Source organism: Nothoprocta perdicaria, unplaced genomic scaffold (genome assembly GCF_003342845.1).
Source record: "Nothoprocta perdicaria isolate Ctin4 unplaced genomic scaffold, notPer1 scaffold_387, whole genome shotgun sequence".
Taxonomy (NCBI): domain Eukaryota; kingdom Metazoa; phylum Chordata; class Aves; order Tinamiformes; family Tinamidae; genus Nothoprocta; species Nothoprocta perdicaria.
The window spans coordinates 87,013-107,116 of record NW_020455629.1 but is presented as its reverse complement, the minus strand read 5'-3'; positions in this window follow the sequence as shown (position 1 = coordinate 107,116).

Here is a 20,104-nt window from a genome sequence, read left to right as displayed (position 1 = left end):
TTTTACCTAGGAAAACTTTGGTTGTTAAGCCCAAATGCCCTAATTGCAGGCCACCAGACAGAGGATATATCGTTCTAAAGAGTTATCCATAGCTGTTCCATATTATTCTATACAACTTGGGCCTCCGTGCTCTCTCCAGTGATCTACAATGAGTTACAGTGGAAAGAGAGTAGGAAAATCAGGATATCCCCAGTTGTTATTAAATAAATTCATAGAAGATCTCAAGAATCACACTTCCCATTGATGCAAAAGATACAGATATCCCCACTGCTCATGCTCACCACCAAAATTGACAGTGAACACTTCCAGTTAGGTACAGGAGAAAGAATTCCTYCCAAGCCTTCATTTAACAACCAGTGCAGCAATGCACATATCCCACAACCTCCAGCTAAGCACAGAGAGGAACTTTCATAGTAGCAGAACAGCAGGTCTTCTCTACATACTGTAGTTGCATTGGTGCAGCACAAGATTAGAGTTAAAGGAAACTTCCTCCTCTATCACAAGTAATCAATGGTAGTTCAAAAGAACAGAATTTATATATGATATGATATGATATGATATGATATGATATGATATGATATGATTGATATATCACACCAATTTTCTGTCATAACTGTAATGTCTCCATTATTCAATTCTGATGTACAAACTTTTGTAAATATATATATGTTATATGAACTAAATCGGCTAAGAACTAATCCTTAGCAGAAACAAACCAAAATAAAATAAAGATTCTTGTATTTGTCCCTGCAGGTTCCCACTATTTTGTGGTGTCTTCCTGTTTACCTCACTTTTACAGCATTCTGCCTCAGGCTGTGGTTCTCTGTTGTTTTTCTCAACTCAAGAGAGACTCAAGATTAAGAGGTTTTGTTTCTTTGTTTTTGTTTTAAACATGTTTTCATTTTTATAATCAAATTTAAAGCACAGTTGCACAAACAGCTCTGGAAAAACAGAAAAGGAGCTGAGGAGGATTTTCAGGACTAAGGGGCTTGAGCAAGTCAGTCTTAAATTATTTATCCAGATAATTGTAACATTTTGTTACAGCTTGCTTCTGATAGAAATTTGGCAGATATCAGCCTGAAGTTAAAGTAAAAAAATGCACTGATCTATTAACTGAAGGGCTATGTAGCTTTTGTGCAAAAGTGCATTTACTGCTTACAAGCATATTTCTTATTTATGAAGGTATCTGGTTGCTATAGTTCTGGAAACTTTACTTCTTTTTAGTACAAAGAATTTCTTTTTYCTTTCCAAAGCAATAAATCTGGCATCTTTCATAATTATTAAAAATCATTCCATTTCAGTGTGGTCTGGCTCATTCGCAGTACAATTATTTGCTAAATAAATAAAATCCAAACCTATATCACTTGAAATTATACAGCTGTTTGGTGTGTCAGAATATTCATATTTCATCACGATTATGAAAGAGTATGAGACTAATGTTTGTAGAAAGTGTTATATGCCATGGTAAAGGCTACAGATATGTCTACTTGTATCAGTGTATCTACTTGTATTTCCACTTTTGTGAATCTGTATTAYTTCCTTCATATCAAAAAAAGGAGTCTACAAGGAACTCAGGCTAACAACCTCAGGTATCTTCACTACAAGTCAAGACTATCAGTTGGAAGTATTTAACTGGTCATCGAATACTCACCTGTAATTGCAAACTGCTGGAATCAAGAAGGGCTTCTCTCTGTGACTCAAATAACATGAATTCCTCAAACTGAGTTAAAGTTTTCAGGAAATAATTAATTCACGGGGGATTTTTACAAGCTAAACTTCCTACAGAAAATCAATTTCCAGCACCCTATTCCTTGGGAAAACTGAGTTGAAGAATTAGCATGGTGGCTTTTAGTAAGTAATATTCTGTGAACAATTAACCATGACACTTGGATACACATTTGAAGACCAAAGCATGAAAACAATTTGAAATATGAGAGGAAAAGTAACTTGCTAGAATAAAAAAAAGAAATCACAGCAGTACTTAACTACTGCAGGAGATAAAGAGGAAAAAGACATCCCTTTCACTCCCTTATAGCAGATGTTAAATGTTCACATTGACTTGTGAACATTTCCTCTTCCTTCTACCATTTCAGCAGAGTTTATATTTATAAATAGCTACTAGTAAGTGCTACTTTAAGCAAAGAGGTAGRAGGAAATACACCACCTTTTGATAATGCCAGCTCTACTTGGATTGCTTTTGTGAAGTCAGAGGTAGTTATTCCTGACTCCCAGCTCCCACTGCATGAAAACCATCCTGCACTCAACAGTGCAGACTGTGTCCCATGCTGCCTCTCCCTGTTCTAAGCTTCCTCCAATCCTCCTTTCCAGACAGATCTGGGAAATTCTGTATTTCCAGAGGCAAATTTTTTCTCTTATGAGGGTCAGCTTCTGGTCATCAGCTCCAAGTGGCAACCTGACTGAGTTTGGCCAAGAATTTTCATCCATTTTTGAGTGCCTGCTACAGATATCATAGCTCTACAATAACATTTCCAAAGAACCAGGGTCCTTCTAAGTTCCAATTTCAGAAGCAGCAAGCCAAGATCCTCAGAAATAGTTAGCAAACATTAAGTTTAGTGTCCCTATTCTTCCTCATAATCCACAGCTTGTTCTCTTCTACCCTGCTCTCTTTTTAGCATGCTCAGGTCTGCAATCAGTGTCACAGGTCCCACCATGCACAATTCAGGGGTGCTGAGATGAAGAAGAGTAAGGTACACTGATCTGGGGGAAGTAGAGTTTAGTTGAATGGATGACRGAGTCTCTCTGCCAGATGAAGATGGATGACGGAAGCCTGGATGCCTGGTAGACATCATTCCAAAGGAGGCTGCTGCTCCAACATTCTCAAGAAAGAAATTAAACATAAAACTTAACAGTGAGGTTTTGTTCAAGTCTTCTGAAGTCTCATAAAATCAGTGCACRGATAGGGTCTGTCTATTAGATAGGGTCTATCTATTAACCCTGAAATGATCTGCACTTCTTACTAGCTCTATTTTCTAGTCACACAGATACCATCCTACATGTGACGACTAGATTTTGTCTAGTTTGTGTGTGTTTTTTTGTTGTTGTTGTTGCTTGCTTGTTTAGGGGAGAGTGTTTAGTGCTTCTATCTGAATTAGGTAACCTGTTTTCTTCAAGAGTTCAAACAACATTAACAGGATTGAAGAGTCCCCTCTTTGGCACCCTACTGTCAGCTGTGAAGGAATGTTATTCCTGAAGAAGGATTCAAAAAAAAAAAAAAAAAGACACAAATCACTGGAACTGGAAGCACACTCCAGTGTATTATTGTGATTGTTTGCTCTTCTTATCACCTGAACAGCATCTGCTGTTCAGCACTGATTTGTCTAATGTTTAGGCAGGCAAGGAAGAGGCACATCATCCACTGGAAAAGATAGATCAATGCTGCTGTTCTGGGACTGGAAGGATTCAACCCATTCAATCCATATTTCTGAGGAATCTTACCATAGGACCTTAGACAGATGGGTCACTCTTATGCCAGCCTCAACTACTCATTGTTCAAAACAGGATACAGGGCTACAGGGTTCTTGTATCTAAACAAGTAGGGTTATTTCTATGTTTCATTGATAATAAACCAGAGGAAAGTTTCTCCATGAATATGTTAAAAGATAAAAACCTGAACAAGGCAGCTGTAAGGAAGAAACTTAAATCCACAGATATGCAAAGGGCTTTAAAAATGTTAACTAGTGAGACAATTAAACAGTGTGTGCATAAACAACATCTTAGCATGCAGACATACCAATGATTAGCCACTGTTTATTTCTTCACAATAACAAAAGCAACTAAATTAGTTAGGAAAAGAGCAGTCTCAGGACAAGCCAAATCTGTTACAGTGCTTGTGATCTACAACAGATATACTGCCAAACAGCAGGAAATTGCTGGAAAAAAAAGCAGTTAGCTCTTAGCACAAAAAGAAGCTGAAAAAATCTTTCTTCTCCGCTCTAGAAAGTGTGTACAGTATAAATGGTACCTTTAGTTCCATCTTTTTTTTCTGTTTAAGAAGGCCTGCATTCTTGAATTGTTTACATTGGCTATTTCTAGCAAAGTCTAGTTTGTCTGAGTAAGCAGTGAGTACAGAGTGAGTAAACTCCTTGGTCTGAGTTGACATTGTGTGCTCTTAAACTAGTAAGGGCATACAATTTTAATTTCTCAACCACTTCTAATTGTTCTTGAGATATGTAAATTCTTTAATAGTGCACCAGAAGTAAATGGGAAGACAACTGCAAGTCATTAGCTGATCCTTTAAGACTTCAGTTTTTGTATGTTTCAATAGAGCATGTACAAATCCAGTTTGCTTTCTAATCCACTGATAAACATAACAGAATTTTCCCCATGTCCTTGTAGAGGTTCTCTTACCACAGTCCACCTTCTTCATCACAGTGGCAGTGCCTCCTCCACCCTGATGTGGCATAATGTAGAGCAGTGGCATCGCTTTACGTCCCATCGTGTGATGGGATTTGCTTTTTCATTGTCTGTCAGCCTTCTCAGATAAACTATTCCTCTGCTTTTTCTGACATGGGCAATCCTGGTAGTTAACAGAAAACTAAATCAGCATTTAAGGAGAGGGAATTTCCTTTCTCCTGGAAAGGAAGGGTAAATGTGCCCTGGCCATTCTTCTGTGAGACACTAGCATAGAAATTACATTTGCCTCTTTTAATAGTCCACAGCTAGTGAAGTTCCTGGGAGTGTTCCAAGCAGACTGTGAACAGTGAATGATTTCCCAGCATGTTTGGGTAAGAACTGAGAGCATTGGGAGGCCAGTTTATAGAGGCTTGTATTGCAATTATTGGCTATAATTTCTGGTGTTTCAAAAAATTGTGCTTGGTATACATATAGTTCTTCAACCCACTCAGCTCCCTAACTTTCATACAAAAGCCAGTGAAATGCTCAATGCACCTTAGTACTCCACTGCAAAGCATTATGCAGCCGTGGAGCATGATTCATATTCATTAAGAACTTCAACAAAGTTGAGAAACTAAACAGTGAAAATTTCATATAAATTGATATGTATATATTATTATAATACACATGACCCAAGAAGTGCACTTTATATCCTACTCCTTGAGCTGCAAAATGGAAATTATTTGCTTAAAATTCTGTAATCTAAGCTATGTATTATTAATATCTTATGTGCCCCTTATAGCCTGAAGGTCAACATTTGTTGAAAAGATGTTCTAATAAACAAATTTCCCAGGAATTTAAGAGATCTTGGTTTTCCCAAGACAGATACAAGCTGTAAAGTTCATTAAACCAAAGTTCAACAGCGTTGTATACAGGGTATGTGTGTGTGTTGGCACCAACAATGCTATCTTGATATGCCTTAGATTCTGACAGAAGAGTCTCAAGTTGATACATTGGCTTCAGTGTTAATATAGTCGCATCCAAACTATAGCAAAATTTGTGGAAGAGATTTAAGTCTGGAATTTCACTGCAAGGCTATGCACAATTTTTCACCCTGAAACTATGAACTATTTCAAGAAATTTAAGTACAGCTTTCATATCCACAATCTTTGTGATTTATAAATTATTAAATTATGAATTTCCAACCAGCCCCACGTTATCACTGATGAACCTTCTTAAGCATAATACATCTCAGAGGGAACTGGACAGAAATACTATATTGATCCTATGTCCTCATCTATTATCTCAGAATTTGTGAGTATCAGCAAAGCAAAGGGCCTTTCCTTCTTTCTGAAGTGTGAGCCTTTGGGGAGAAAACATTATCATTTAAGATAATACAAAACAAAGCACCCTTCAGTAAATCACAGTTGCAATAAAAAAAAAAAAAACCACACAGAGAGACTAAAATGAATGCTGTCATTTCAAATTTTCAAATGTGAATATCAAATTATCAAATTCATTATATTCATGATTAGAGACAAATATGTCCACTAAGAACTTACAGCAATTCTGACAATAAGGCAAATCTTTAACAAGTTCATCAAAGAGACACACAGAAAAAAATTTCCTAACTGCAAAGATGTGAAACAGCAAAGATAACAAGCCTAATTTCCATACAAGAATCACAAGGTGTCTTTTTTTTTTTTTTTTTCATATTCCAAAAAGAGATTTCTCACTTGGAACTTAGACCAATAAAAAAGAATCCAATAAACAATGTGAATCCTTTCAGAGAGTGCATGATATGCTGTATCCTATAGACATGAGCACCACAGGCACAGTTAATAATGCTTTATTATTATAATGAGAGTGCCTGCTGCGTACATGAAATTCAAAAACTGCAGATCAGAGGAGTGTTTCTGGAATGTCCACAGCTGCTAATGTTTTAAGTGCAGCAAAGGTCCAAATGGAGGAAATTGGCCCGAGGCAGTTTAGCTGAACTGCTAAATGCTACCTCAGTTAAAATACTGAGTGGATTTTAATCTGGGATGAAGTCATATAAATGAGAATTAAGAGACATGGAAAGAATATGATATTTATTTTGTTTCTTTGCTTGGGATAAGATTGGAGATGTGGAAGAGAATTCACTTGATATCTCTTAAAGGGACTAAATTAGAAGTCTAATCTCATTAGATTCTACGTGGGCTGTAAGAAGTCACATGTCAGAGGAGCTATATAACTCCTCTGACATGTACCATGAAGAATCACTTTAGGGTTATAAAATACAGGGAGATACTAGGTACTAACTTCCCATATTTGGGTGCAAGTAAAATAGTATCGTCACAGAGAAGTCATTTCTAGAGACCTGACTTTCATTCAGGGGAGCTGTCAGATCATGAGAAAAAGATCTTGGGAATTTAACTCTGGGAATCAGTGAAATATTGACAAAGATGTTGGACTCCATTGTTGATACCAGATGATCATCAGCTGCCTAGTAGATACAGCAGCCCACTGGGCTAGGGGTGCAATTTTGGGATCTGGGAAATTCAGAGTAGGAGAGGGGAGCCTATTTTACCCGTGTACTTGCCACTGAGATGATGGTTACTGGATGGTGTTTATGCTGGTTCAAAAACGACGTAGATGCATGGATGAAACTGCAGGAAAATGCCATTGGAATCATTAAATTACTGAATAATGTGTCTTCCAGAGAAAGAATAAATGACTGGATATGAGGCCTTCTAGTAGAGATTCCAAAAGCTCAATTTTAGCTTGCCATAAAGAATCTAAGAGTTTGTTTGATTACAGTCTGTAAATAAGTACCTGCATTAGAGCAAAATATCAGCAGGGAATTGCTCTTCAGCCTGGCAGACAAATATACAGAAAGATCCAGTATTTGGGAGCTGAAGTATAACTAATTCAGGCACGAAAGAAGGCACACATTTTTTGCAGTGAAGGAATTTTTTCACTGGAACGAATGACCTCAACTTGCAGTGGATTGTGTCTCTCTGCCAGTTGCAAAATACATATTGAATTTTCAGTGAGTCTGTATGGAGAGCGATGGCAGAGATTGAGAGAGTGAGGGAGAGATAAATATGCTTTAATGTAAGGATGCTTTAATTTAGGGAAGCTTTATGGTGTGTTTTGCAGGAGGTCAAACAAGATGTCAACTAGTCCCTTGTAGCTTTAGGATCTACAGTTTAATGAGGTCGATTGGTCGATTTGTTGTGAATGACTACCTTTCTAATCAGAATTTAAAAAAAAAAAAAAAAAAAAAAAAGGAGGGTTACTTCTAAAATATCTTGATGAGATCTTATTGCACTTAATGAATTTTGTTTTCAGTCTTGCCATGTGCAGAGTGCTCATCTTGCCAAAGTAGTCTTTCTGGCTAGTCGATTCCAATAAGCACAAACAGCTTAAGATGGAAAAGGCACATTCATGATGACAAGCAGGTGCTTTCAGTCTGAAAATAAAACTGTCTTGGATATAACTAAGAAGTTATTAAAATTGGAAGCAAACAGACTAAACATTTTGCTGCTGCAAAGTCAAGTAAAAAACATATTTTTAAAAGACAGCAAAACTTCCACAGGCTCCCCAGTGATTGCAAACTTTTTAAAGTAACTGTAGTCTTGCCACGTAGGAGCTGTCAGAGATTTCTATTTCACATACTCTAAATTTCCACCACTTTTTCACACCTTACCAGACTACTGATTATTAATAACACAGAAAATTGCCAGAAATAAGATTTTCTCAGATAGCAATGGCCCTTATGCTTAAATTGAATATAGTGTATATACAGTCTATACACGTGTATGCATGCAAAGGACTCTTAGAGTCATTTGAGGTAGATGAGCATGGTTCAGTGAAGCCCTGCACAAAGGTAAATGTGTTTGCCTGCCACTGCTTGCTGCACTGGGATAGCTGCACTGAGACAGCCTGTTATGTGGCCATGATTCTTCATTTATGCCACCATTCTGTTCTACAGATAATGAGTTAAATACATTTCCTAAAATGTTCTTCATGCCTCACTAATCACAGATTAATTTGCCTGCGTCTGGCATAACTTCAGAGGTTCCCCCTCTGGTGTTGATTCCCTACTGCTGAGCTCAGCAGGGAGTCTGGGCAGTGATTCCCCAGGTGCTGTGGAGCCGCCAAAGCAACAACTTCTCCTCTGTTGCTATAAGGAATTGACTTCTTCTGGCTCATTATCATTCATCCCTGTATTTGCAGTTTTATTTTAGCTTAGAAAATAGCTATACTGCAAGCTTGTTCTTTCCCAACATGTTTAACAACCTGCGTATGCCTAATGCTAATCCCACAGCCTTGACAATCCAGTGTGAGAAGCATCTGATCCAGTTTTTTGAGACCTTTTCTTGTCTTGCCCAATTTTATTGTGCATTTTCCTCTCATACCACAACTTAATTTCCATCACTTCAGAGCTTCCCTTTAGGAGATTCCTGGCATGCATCCATTTTAGCACTGCTACTAAAAACAGTAATATACCAAACAGATTTTCAGTTAAGGAGTACCATTTGGCACAAGTGTGCATTCTTGTATCACAAGGAAAGACAGCTACTTGCGAAAAAAGGAAAGGTAACAGAAAATCCCAGGCATATTTGTTCCTGCGTTTTTTAAAACATTCATTAAACTAGGAAAATCAGGCCTTTCTTCTTCTCTTTTTTTTTTTTTTTTCCAGTATCAATGATGAGAAACTTTTCTGTTATRGAGCATGCATGAGGCTCCAATCAGAAATACTTGTTCTTCCAGCTTCACAGTGAGAAGTACCAATGGTTATCCCACCAGGTCACAAAATATGATGGTGGTTAACACTGCAAAACTAAAGCTTGAATATGGTTAAAAAAAAAAAGCGCAGACAGAATTCAAAGGGAGAAGGATATTAGAAAATAAAACCAATGAAAATTTTAAATCCTACAGTGTGTTCTGGAATATCCCTACAATAATGTAAATACATGATAGACCATGTTGTAAAAAGATTTTATATTTATAACAAGGTGCTATAAGCACATTCTTGGCACTACATAAATAATAAATTGTGATAACAATGCACTCATGACTTCACCACATGTGAATAATACAGCCAGTATAAACTAATGACACTAAAGTCTTCATATGTCCATATGCCATCATCTATACTCTCTACATATTATGTCAGTGTTTTAAACTCCTGCTAAAACATTGATCAGGTCACTGTACATTGGGTGTTTTAAAATGTCTGACATCTGGAAAATTAAAGTTCCTAAGAAAAGAAATTTTAAAAGGGCTCCAAAAAGTCAGAGGGATCTTGCTTATTGAAAAGTCACACTGGATAGCAGAAAACACAGACTGTCAGTGGAAAGGAATATGATTTCACTTGGTTAATGTGAAAAACATAGAGAAAGGATTCAGGTTTCTTAAAAAATGGCAACTCTGTGATCACTTTGAAAAAATTTGCAAACAGTAGGCAAAGGACAAAACCCACATGATTTTAATTTTGTAAATTATACAATGACTCAGTCAAATAATGTTCATTAGAATTATAACAGCTTTTGTTCCTCTCATGTTTTCCCTCATCTTTTCTAAGTTCTTGTCTTCCAAGAACTGAGGTATTTTAATCCATCCAAAACCATGAGCTCTTTAGAAAATGAAAACTGTTGGCTTTTTGTATCCTCTCTTTTTCAGATTACTTATATTATTGCTTCAGGTTTTAGATTTTTGCTGTCTGAAGCAAATACTTTTCCTGATCTGTGTTAGACTGATGGAGTGTTTTTTTTGCCTAGTCTTGCAGCTGAAAGTGTAACTGCATATGGCGGCACATCCCAAAGCAAGTTTTCTCTCTTCATTCTCTAAATCTATATCCAAAGATTCAGATTCAGATTCTATATTCAAAGTAGCAACCAGGAGGTATCACAAACAAAACATCTGGAAGTAGGCCTCTGATATTAGCCCATATTTGATGCTTAGGAGAAGCAAAAAATCTGGTAAAGCATTTCTGTCTTTCAGGTTAAGAGGGAATAGTCTAAAATCTTGTAAAGCATCTCTGTCTTTCAGGTTAAGATGGAGTCCTTCTCTGTTATTTAACTTATGTGAAGGCCTATATGTCAGGGCCTTCAGAGTATCTTTGCTATCCAAGTGTTAAACTTTTAATAATTGGGTAAAAATATTTCATAGTTCTTGTACAAAAGAATTAATAGTGCTCTTCATTAGACACACATTTTTCTAACATCACTGCTTTTCAAAATATCCAGCCATGTTAGAAATTCCTAGTATACTGGAAATTATTCATCTAATAAACAAAGGAAATCAGCATTTCCTCCTATGGCCACTGACATATAGAAAATAGCCTGATTTGTCTCAGAAAATAGCCTTCTCTTTTGGCATAACAAATATTGAATATTATGAGAAACCTTACAGAAAATGTAAGACAGAAAGGCCATGTCTTTTTGAATTAAGCATAGCTAGGGAATTTTAGTAGGTAGTGAAACAAATTATCTCATCTTTCAGTATTAGAACAGCACCCAGCATAGTTTTGACCCAAGATAGTTAGTATGCCTCCAAATCTTTAGTCACACTTTGAGATGGTTCCAGTCACATAGTTTTGGATATGAAGATAGCTTAGCTGCTATTGGGCCACTCACCCAAGACACCTTTCCTGATGCTATTCAGGACAAGATTTCTAAAAGACATAAGGCCTAGTGATGTACTTTCTGAGCATTTCCAGATAATAACATTACTGACCTCCCAGTGAGATCTATGGTAAATCCAACAATCTTACTAATTTGCTCAGTCCTGGAATCAAGTGCTTAATTTTAAGCACGTGTTTAAACCTCATCATTGATTTCAGATTAAAAGGGTGATTAAATTTAGATGCTGTGCTCAGTTAGGACATAGTATTTTTAATAGTAAATTAAATTCCAGAAATACTTTAAGTACAGTTTATTTCAGTACACTACATGACAAACACCAATAGCATATTCTTACCATAGTAGCAGGTACTTTTACTGTGGTGAAGATCACTCACTCTAGCCAAAATAGAAAAAGTAGGCCTCCAGCCACACCAGCTGTGGATGTAAGCTTCCTTTTAACCTCAATATTCAGATGGAAAATGATATATAAAAATGAAAATATATTAATTCATAAAACATTCCTAGCTTAGTTTTTCAGAGAATGAAATATTTCATGATTTTGGTGAAGCACTAAATGTGGCCCAGTATTTGCCCCGATGTCAATTACATTTTGCATCAACCACCTGCACTCTTAAGGTTCTGTGGTGAAAGGGTTAATCGAGCAATAAACCCAACTGTTCCCAGCTCAGTCTTGTTTGGCAGAATGTGAATATTGCTTATCTCAGTAGGRAAAAATGGCTCACTGACATGCTACAGTCATGAAAATTTCAGCTTATGCATTTTCTTAGTCCAATCTCAGAAAGTGACTAGTGAGTTAGCTTCCAAACAGTCAGAGGTTAACTGACAAGCTCCCGGAAACAGATAGTAGGTATTCTGGTCTGAAATAGCATGATTTTAGAATCATAGAATCATTAAGGTTGGAAGGGACCACTGGAGATCATCTAGTCCAATCCCCCTGCACACCACCTAGAGCACGTGGCACAGGATTGCGTCCAAGCGGGTTTTGAAGATTTCCAGATAAGGAAATTCCACACCCTCTTTTGGCAACCTGTTCCAGTGCTTTATCACCCTCACTGTCAAGAAATATTTTATTGAGCTTGGATATCTAGCTAATTACTGAACTAGATATCCAAGTTTGATAAATATGTGACAGTTARACATACGTGATTTCTACTAGTTCTTTATTTTTACCATCCAAAGGGTTTTTGAAAATTTGTTATATCCTGCCTTAATCCTAAAGTGTGAAACTTTCATGATCAGGAAATAACACCTATTGGATAAAAGGGATTTTTACATGACCCTGCAGTTTAACAGTTTAGGAGAAGGATGGAGGTCTTTTAAAAGAAAAACAGAATTAGAGGCTGTTTGTAACAACAGTGAGTCATCTCAGCCAGAGAAAACCCTGAAATATTCAACAAAAGTTGACACTTTGTCASTATCTTGTCCTATTGTTTATTTATTGTGTGTTTATTTTTATAATAATATGGTTTACATGTATGAGTTCAGACAGTATGATAATTATTTAGACAGTCCCAGCAAAGCAACTAATGATTCCCTTATCTACATGACTTTGGGAAGAATAAGCTGGTTATCATCTCACTGTGTGACAGGAGATTGTTGTCTATCAGGAGAATGAGCAATAGAACATTCCTGCTAGACAATGAAATTCTTTTACACCAGGTAAGAGTTAAACATTAATTTGTATGTTAATTTACCTAATTACAGTCACCAGAAGATTAACAGACGACACTTTTCCATTGTAAAAAAATGTAAGCTAAGGAAATGGAGGCATTTTCTAACATGTCCTTAGGGACTTGGGGCTTTTGGGGCAAGAGTCTTATTGCCTGCATGAGATATAAATTATATAAATTAGCAAATATTTTCTAAAATGTGGATAATACAGCTTTGCTGTGGAAGATTTTACATAGAAAGTTAAGTTTACAGTAGATATTTCTGATTTTATTTATTGCATACAGGAGGTTATCTTTCTAAGGAGGCATTTTTTCTTATAGAGACAGTGAACAAGTTCTGAGTTCAACTCTACAATATAAACATGCTGGGAATGTATCTGAGGTTTTTTTCATTTAATTAGGATAAATTAAACTTCAGAAGAAGGTACTGAAGAAAATGTTGACATATCTGAAAAATTCTCATTGAGACATAAGAGAAAAAAAATCCTGTCTAAAACTAGGAGAAGACAAGCATGAAAGCCATTAATCACATCCATCAGAAAGAAAAGCAGGAGGAGGGGCTGTACACCAGACAAAAGATGGCAAAATATTGTTTACATGAAACAAATGTCTGAATTACATTAGGTCAACTATTGTATTTTCCTTGGCTAATTTTGATGTATTTTTATCTTAATTTCAAAACTTTCTAAATGTCTATATTGTTTCACTAAACCATTATCTTGAACTGGAAAATCAAAACTTTTTCCTACAAAAGGTCAAAATATTCTGACAATTTGGAATATATTTTGAAAGAGTGTCAAAATGACCTTTTCTACGTGGTGCAGTTCTGACTAATTGGTATTTTCCCAGGGTAAAAAAAAAATCTCTTTGAAATCCATATGGCACATATAAGGAATCAGGCTTGACTAATTCTTGCCCAGTCAGTGCTGCATACGCAGTAAATAACAGAGAACACCTGAAATCTACATCTAAATATAATATACTCAAGGCAAAGCTGATGCCGATTTATRCTCTCTGTCTTTCTCTCTACTTTAATGGCAATTCTCAGTAAAAGCATAACAGAAAATGGTAGCAAGGAGGTAAAAATTCCTTTCTTTTTGATATACTTATTGCTCGCATTTTTTTCCAACCATTTTCCCCCTTTTTGGCAGTTTCCTTGAAGCTGCAGTTTATAGCCCAATTCTTTCAATCTACTTTCTTTTACTGAAACAATATTTTTGGTGTTGGAAAAGATCTTACACAGCTTTAAGGATAGAGGCTTGGGTACGGCCAAGTACTATTGTTGGCACAAACGGCTTAGGATTCTGAAGAAAGAGGAAGTCTAGTTTTCATGTCCCTCTTCATCATCCAATAACTGCCTTCTCCTCAGAGATGCTTCTATTTATTCCACCTCCAAAAAATGTGCTTAATCTCATTTCCCTGTTTTACTCTCATTCCCTACTCATGCTGAACAGCATACACACTTAGCTTTCTTATAGGTCTTTTTTTACAATCTTTAAAAGTAGTGGTCATCCTTGGTGGGATGCCTATGGGGCAGGCTAGTCACCGGGGAAAAAGTATTTTGAAATCTGAGTGGCATGTGTGTAATCATATACTCCTGAGCAGTGGGCCTACCAACATTATTACGTATCTGACTTTCCCCAGAATATCCTCAAAACCAGCCAACTTCACAGACACAGATGGAGATTAGATATACACTTTGAAGTCAGTATGAGGAAAATTTGTATGTATATCTATATATGTATGTGTAACTCACAACTGCACACATATTTATTTATTTATTTGCCTATTTATTTATAACACATGAAAACATCTAAGCCAGAAAGATTGAACCTGAGAAAAAACACTAGGGGTCCTTCTCAACAGCAAAGCATTCAACAGTGTTCAAATGAACAGAGCCAATTTCAGAGACAAATTTAGCTTTTACTGGAAATGCTTTCACTTGAGAAGGGGTAAGGAATGGAAAAAAAAGAAAGAAAAAAAAACAGATAATTTATGACTTGCTCTTTAAAATCTTCCTGGACCAGTTTCACTTGTGCACTTTTTGTCACCTATCAGCTCTGAAATGGAGATTGGCCTCCTCAAACTTGGAGCTCATCTATCCTCTCTTGAACTTTTCTGCTGAATTTGCGGGCATCAGCACAAAAGAACCCAAACCCAGACTGAATCTGGAACCTGGAAGGGGGTGGGGATTCAAGATTGAACTCAGTCTTCAAGCTTCAACAGCCTTGTAAGACTGTGGTCAAAAAAGGAAAGGAGATGCATTCCTAATGAATACAGTTTGAAATATATAGTTTGAAACTTAAATGAATAGGTTTTTAGTTACAGTGTGGTGCAGAGAAGAGTAGATGTGGAGCAACTGCTTACACTGACATAAAACAGTCTCATTCTCTCACACTCTCTAGGTCCCTTAGGATGTGGTTGGGCAGATGGATACACACATGTGCAAGAAATCCTAAAAAAAAAAAAAAAAGCCTAGGAAAACAGACATAAAAAAAATCTTATGCAAGAGAAATATAATGAAATCCTTCAGTAATGGAGCTAAGAGCTTGTAATTGCACATTTGCTGGCATGTTATTTACACCAATTACATGTTTGCTGCTTTAAAATATTTTTCAAGGACATCTTTCAAGACATATTCTTACAGGGATTACGATTTTTTACAAAACTAGCTGACAGAAGAATTTTAAACTTTAAATTTGAAATGCGGTAGATCTCATTAAGCTTGCACCAAACACTTTTCAAAGAAAGCATTTGGCAGCGCCTGGTGTGACAATTGTTTTCTGTATCTTCACCACTCCACTGTGTATGTTGTACCTGTGTTTTCCAAAAATAGTTGTGAAAAAGGACAAAAGCAACTTAGAAATACTAGATAGGATAATTAAGGCTACAGTGGAGGGAACAACATTTAGTTAAATGCCTTTATTTTTGATGGTAGACTTAAGTCCTTAAACTCAACTTTTCCAAAGTAGTCTTTGGAAAAAGAACTAAGGTAAACAAACATTTTAGAATTGAACAGTGGACACATTTCTGCTTTGCAGAAGTAGAAAATATTGAAAATATCCTATAATTAGATTTTTCCAAGTTGGAGAGTTCCAASGCAACAAAACATTTCAAATATTTCTACTGGGAAAAGAAAATCTGTACTCTCCAGTTAGCCATAGCACTGTTGATTTGTCAGCAATTGACCAGCCAGTGAACATGTATACTGTTGTCAAAATAAGAAGGCATCTAACTTCAGATCAGYATGTCCTGTCTCTCCTCCTTATGGGTCTCCCCTAGAATGTGTCTGGATGGGTGAAAAGCTTGGGATTGTAATTTTTGCATCAGTTTAAAGGACTCAAGAAATGAGGCTTTATCAGGCTATTGTTTGTAAAACAGCTTCTAAAGTTACAATTCTGGAAGGGAAAAAACAAATGCTTGACAATACCTCCCTAAAAGATGAAGATGATATTATGATACTAAATGTTAAAATTAACTAGTTATCTTCAAGTACCTGGCAGGTCACATACCTGACAGTGGGGGAGACCAGCTGATGTCTGCCACTCCTGCTAAATGATCCTGCCCACAACTAGATAATACTTATGTTAGGAGTTGAAGGACTGCAAGAAGCCTGTGGGACTGAAGCCACTGAATAAGTGTTCGGGTGGTAGTCAGACAGAAATGGCCAACAAATATTTCTTGATTGTGTAGGCCATATCAGCCTCACAAAAGTAAAAAGTGGCACTTAGGCAGAGCTGCTTTGATAGAACATCTCAGGTTGGATACCAGTGTTTTACTCGAAGAACAGTGCCAGAAACAGACAGGAGACAGCAGCACAGTTGCCTTTGTCTTCTTATCTGGATCAGGAGACTAAAATCTCAACAACAAGTCACACTGCAGCACATCTTTTGCCTTGCTTTAGCACAGGATGTTTTGTTTTGTTCTGTTTTAGATTTTTTTTTTTTCGTTCTAATTTAAGTTTAGTTTTGGTCTTTAGCAAGAGCTCCATACAGTATAGAGTAAGACATACCAGAATGGACTATAGCTTAAACTGGATGTTTTAGGGGCTGTAGTAACCATCATGATACCATTTATCAAATGAGCCAACATCCAGAGTTATCATGTAGGCCCATACGAAATTTTAGTATTAACAAAAGTTGCGCTAGAGCTACAGCATATGATTTGATTTACAATATATTGTTTCATCTGATATAAAAATAAGTGCAGGGCAGTTGCCAAGAAAAGAGCAACAAGGAGCAAAAACAATGCAATAACACTCTTTTTATTTTGTTCACATTTAAGAAGTCTGATGAACGTCTGGAAAGAATTCCCACATGCATTTTGCCCATGTATGCAAAATTCTCCTTTCTCATTTTTACAGAGCCTTTGCAGGATTTGCCTGGGATTTCTTACTGCATTTTTCTCCCCTTCTAAAGAGATTCAAATTTGAAATAAAGAGCTGAACAATTTAACAGGGTCTAATGTCATTTGTGCATGTGATAATTTAGCCCAAAAGAGAAAAAAATACATTTATATTTCTAAACCAAGCTCTTCATGGAATATCACAGAGCAAGAATATTAGAAARTTTTTAAGTTAAAAAAAAAACCAAACTTCTTCTATACTTARCTCATATGAGATGAGATGAGTGGACTTCCTAGACAAATAAACTGATTAAATTGAAAAGAGATTGCTACTTAAGCTAATGAAACACTATCCTTGTTCTGCATGCGTTTTTGACAAACACAACTAAAAGGAGAAGCAATTCTCCAATAGTAGCTAATCCAGATGAAGAGAAAKGACACACTGGGTTTTGGCAGGTGACTCCCTGGCCAAAAATAGCTGAACTGAGCCTGCCTATGTGAGCCATGAATGTAGCAATTAGTGACTAATCCAGATCATGTCAGCACTGGCAGTGATAATTCTGTGCAAAATTTATATTTCCTGTTTCTGATATTGTCCAGTGTTCTCTGAACAACAGTAAGAAGCAATTTTGTAAACGGTCATACAGAGATGTGCAGTCCTATTGCAACAGATTGTTTTCCTTGCTTTCTCTTTCTGATCCATTTTCAAAACCGTAAAGAATGAGAAAAAAATCACTTGCCATCTGTGTACAGGTCCATAGGCGATTTGACTCTGGCATAGGGATCAGCAGGTGCTGTCCACACTTACCCAGCTGTTTCCACACATGGAGACTTGAAGTCGTCTTCTGAAACTATATTGCTGTTGCAAGGTGTAACTGAATACTAATGACCAATAGTGTTTATTTTTAACCTGTTCCTAGGCGTAATTTTACCCTGTTGACTACCTTTGTGACATCACGGYATGGCTTTTTATTGAAGCAGATGGACAGGAGATGTATAAGAGCTATGAAAACTACAATAAAGATACTACTGATGAGGAAACTTTCTGTATCTGTAGAGAGTTCAAAGAGACACTCAGATCATAAAAGTGATCCCACTGCTGAGTCCTGTCCAAAAGCACAAGGAACCTGCGTATTTAAAACTATGAAAGACTGCCCGTAAAAGACAGGAGTATCTCCAGAATACAAGCAAATAAAGCTGAATACAAAATCWAAGGCACTGGCATAGATGCAATTTCTCCATTATTCTTAGTTGTTCTGCTTAATGTTTTGTKTAAAGGTTAACCTACATATTCACACACACAATACATTGCAAAAGAGGACACAGTAGCCTAGAATGAGTTATCTCTCCCTGCTGGGGACTACGAACAGTGTGTACAGCCTTCTGAGGCTGTACAAAGAATAACTCATGGAGGAGGACCATGCCCCCCGCCTAGTATCTGTATCAGAATATACCTATAGAAATAGATTTGCCCTCATGTCCGCTTCTATACTTTATTGACTTTAATTAACACATCTCTGTACACCCATAAAGGCTTTAAAACTACAGGATTACTCTCTAAACTGTTCGCTAGCTGGCACTGCTTTGTTCTTTGTAACCATGCCGAAGTATTAGGAAAGAAGTAACTTTGCAGGAACTGGGCATGATTGCCTAGAAGAGGCTCAGCATTGCCAGGCTGGGAAAGGACTAGTAGTACAGTAAATTCTGTATTCCAAGCATGCATCTGAAGGAGCCATTATGCTGTTTTCTGAGAGCAGTGGAAGATAYGCATTCTCCAACTATGATTATGAAACTTCTCTATAATGTTCCCAAATAAATTTCACATTTACTTCTGTCTGCATTGTCTGTCATAGCAAGAACTTAGGTGATTGTCTCTGTTATCACTTTTACATCTGAAACACAAATCTATGATTCATTCTGACTGAATCATACTCATGATTCATCAAAAATAGATCTTCTCGCAATTTAGTTTTCTGACCTTAAATGTTCATTTTGCTTGACTTCACCCCTCTTTAGATAACGTTTCAACAGATGGGCATAAAGCACCTAACTTAAGCTTGTCATTTATCTCACTCTATAATCAGTGGAGAAAGACAAATAAGGACTCAGCTTGTCCCCAAGGAGTGCCCCTTTCTTCACATTAACTCTAGAGAAAGCCAAGAAAGTAGCTCAGGTGTTGACAGTAGTTCACTAAAGAATTAGGATGGAGTTGGCATGGGCAAACAATTTAATATTCACCTCACTACTTGGACATTTTTTTTAGTTCTAAATTTTGGATTACTTGGTAGAAATATGGTTGCGCTAGCATGTATATGTACTGAAATATGTCTGCAGTGTTTCCTGGACAAGAGTCCAAGCAGGTGAGAACACTGCAAAGAATTGTCCTACCTTTTAAAGTTAGCATACTAGAAACACCAAAGGGGCTTTCAGTGGCTAAGATGAATGAGATTTTTTTTTCAAAATGACAGCATTTAAGAATAATCTGCTAAGTGAAATGGATTAAAATCAGATGCTTTAAAACAAAACTGTTCTCTAACCCAGCCTATTTTGCAGTGTGAGTTCTCTTCTCCAGGTTTTCTTTCCTGTCCAGCAACTTTSTCTATTGCCACATCCTTTACTGGAACTCCTCTGGGGCTTTGAGAATGCTCCCTGACAAAAGCAAGCATGCAGTTCCCTGGATGATCCTTGCAAGCTTTGGTGAGCCTGCAGCACATGCTCCAGTACTTCAGACTCAATATGGCTCTCTTAACTTCTGTGTCTAAGCCGTGCTTCAGGACAAAAGAAACCTTCCCTTCTTTAAACCCTACAGCTTTACAGTGAGTTACATCTGAAACTCTGCACTGAAAACAGATGATCTTCTGTGTCAGTCCAAAGCCATATCCTTTTATCAAAATACAACAGGACAGACAAACAAAACAGTCCATTCATGAGAATCAAACCTACTGTGCAGTTTTTCTGGGTGAGGGCGGTAAATCTGATGCTATTTTCCATTGCATGTGTAGACAGCAATCTAACACGTTGTGCAGTAACTGTGCATCCAACCAAGACACATGTCAGGCAGAAATCTTGAATGTGTGACTGAGGGCATGTCTTAGTGTC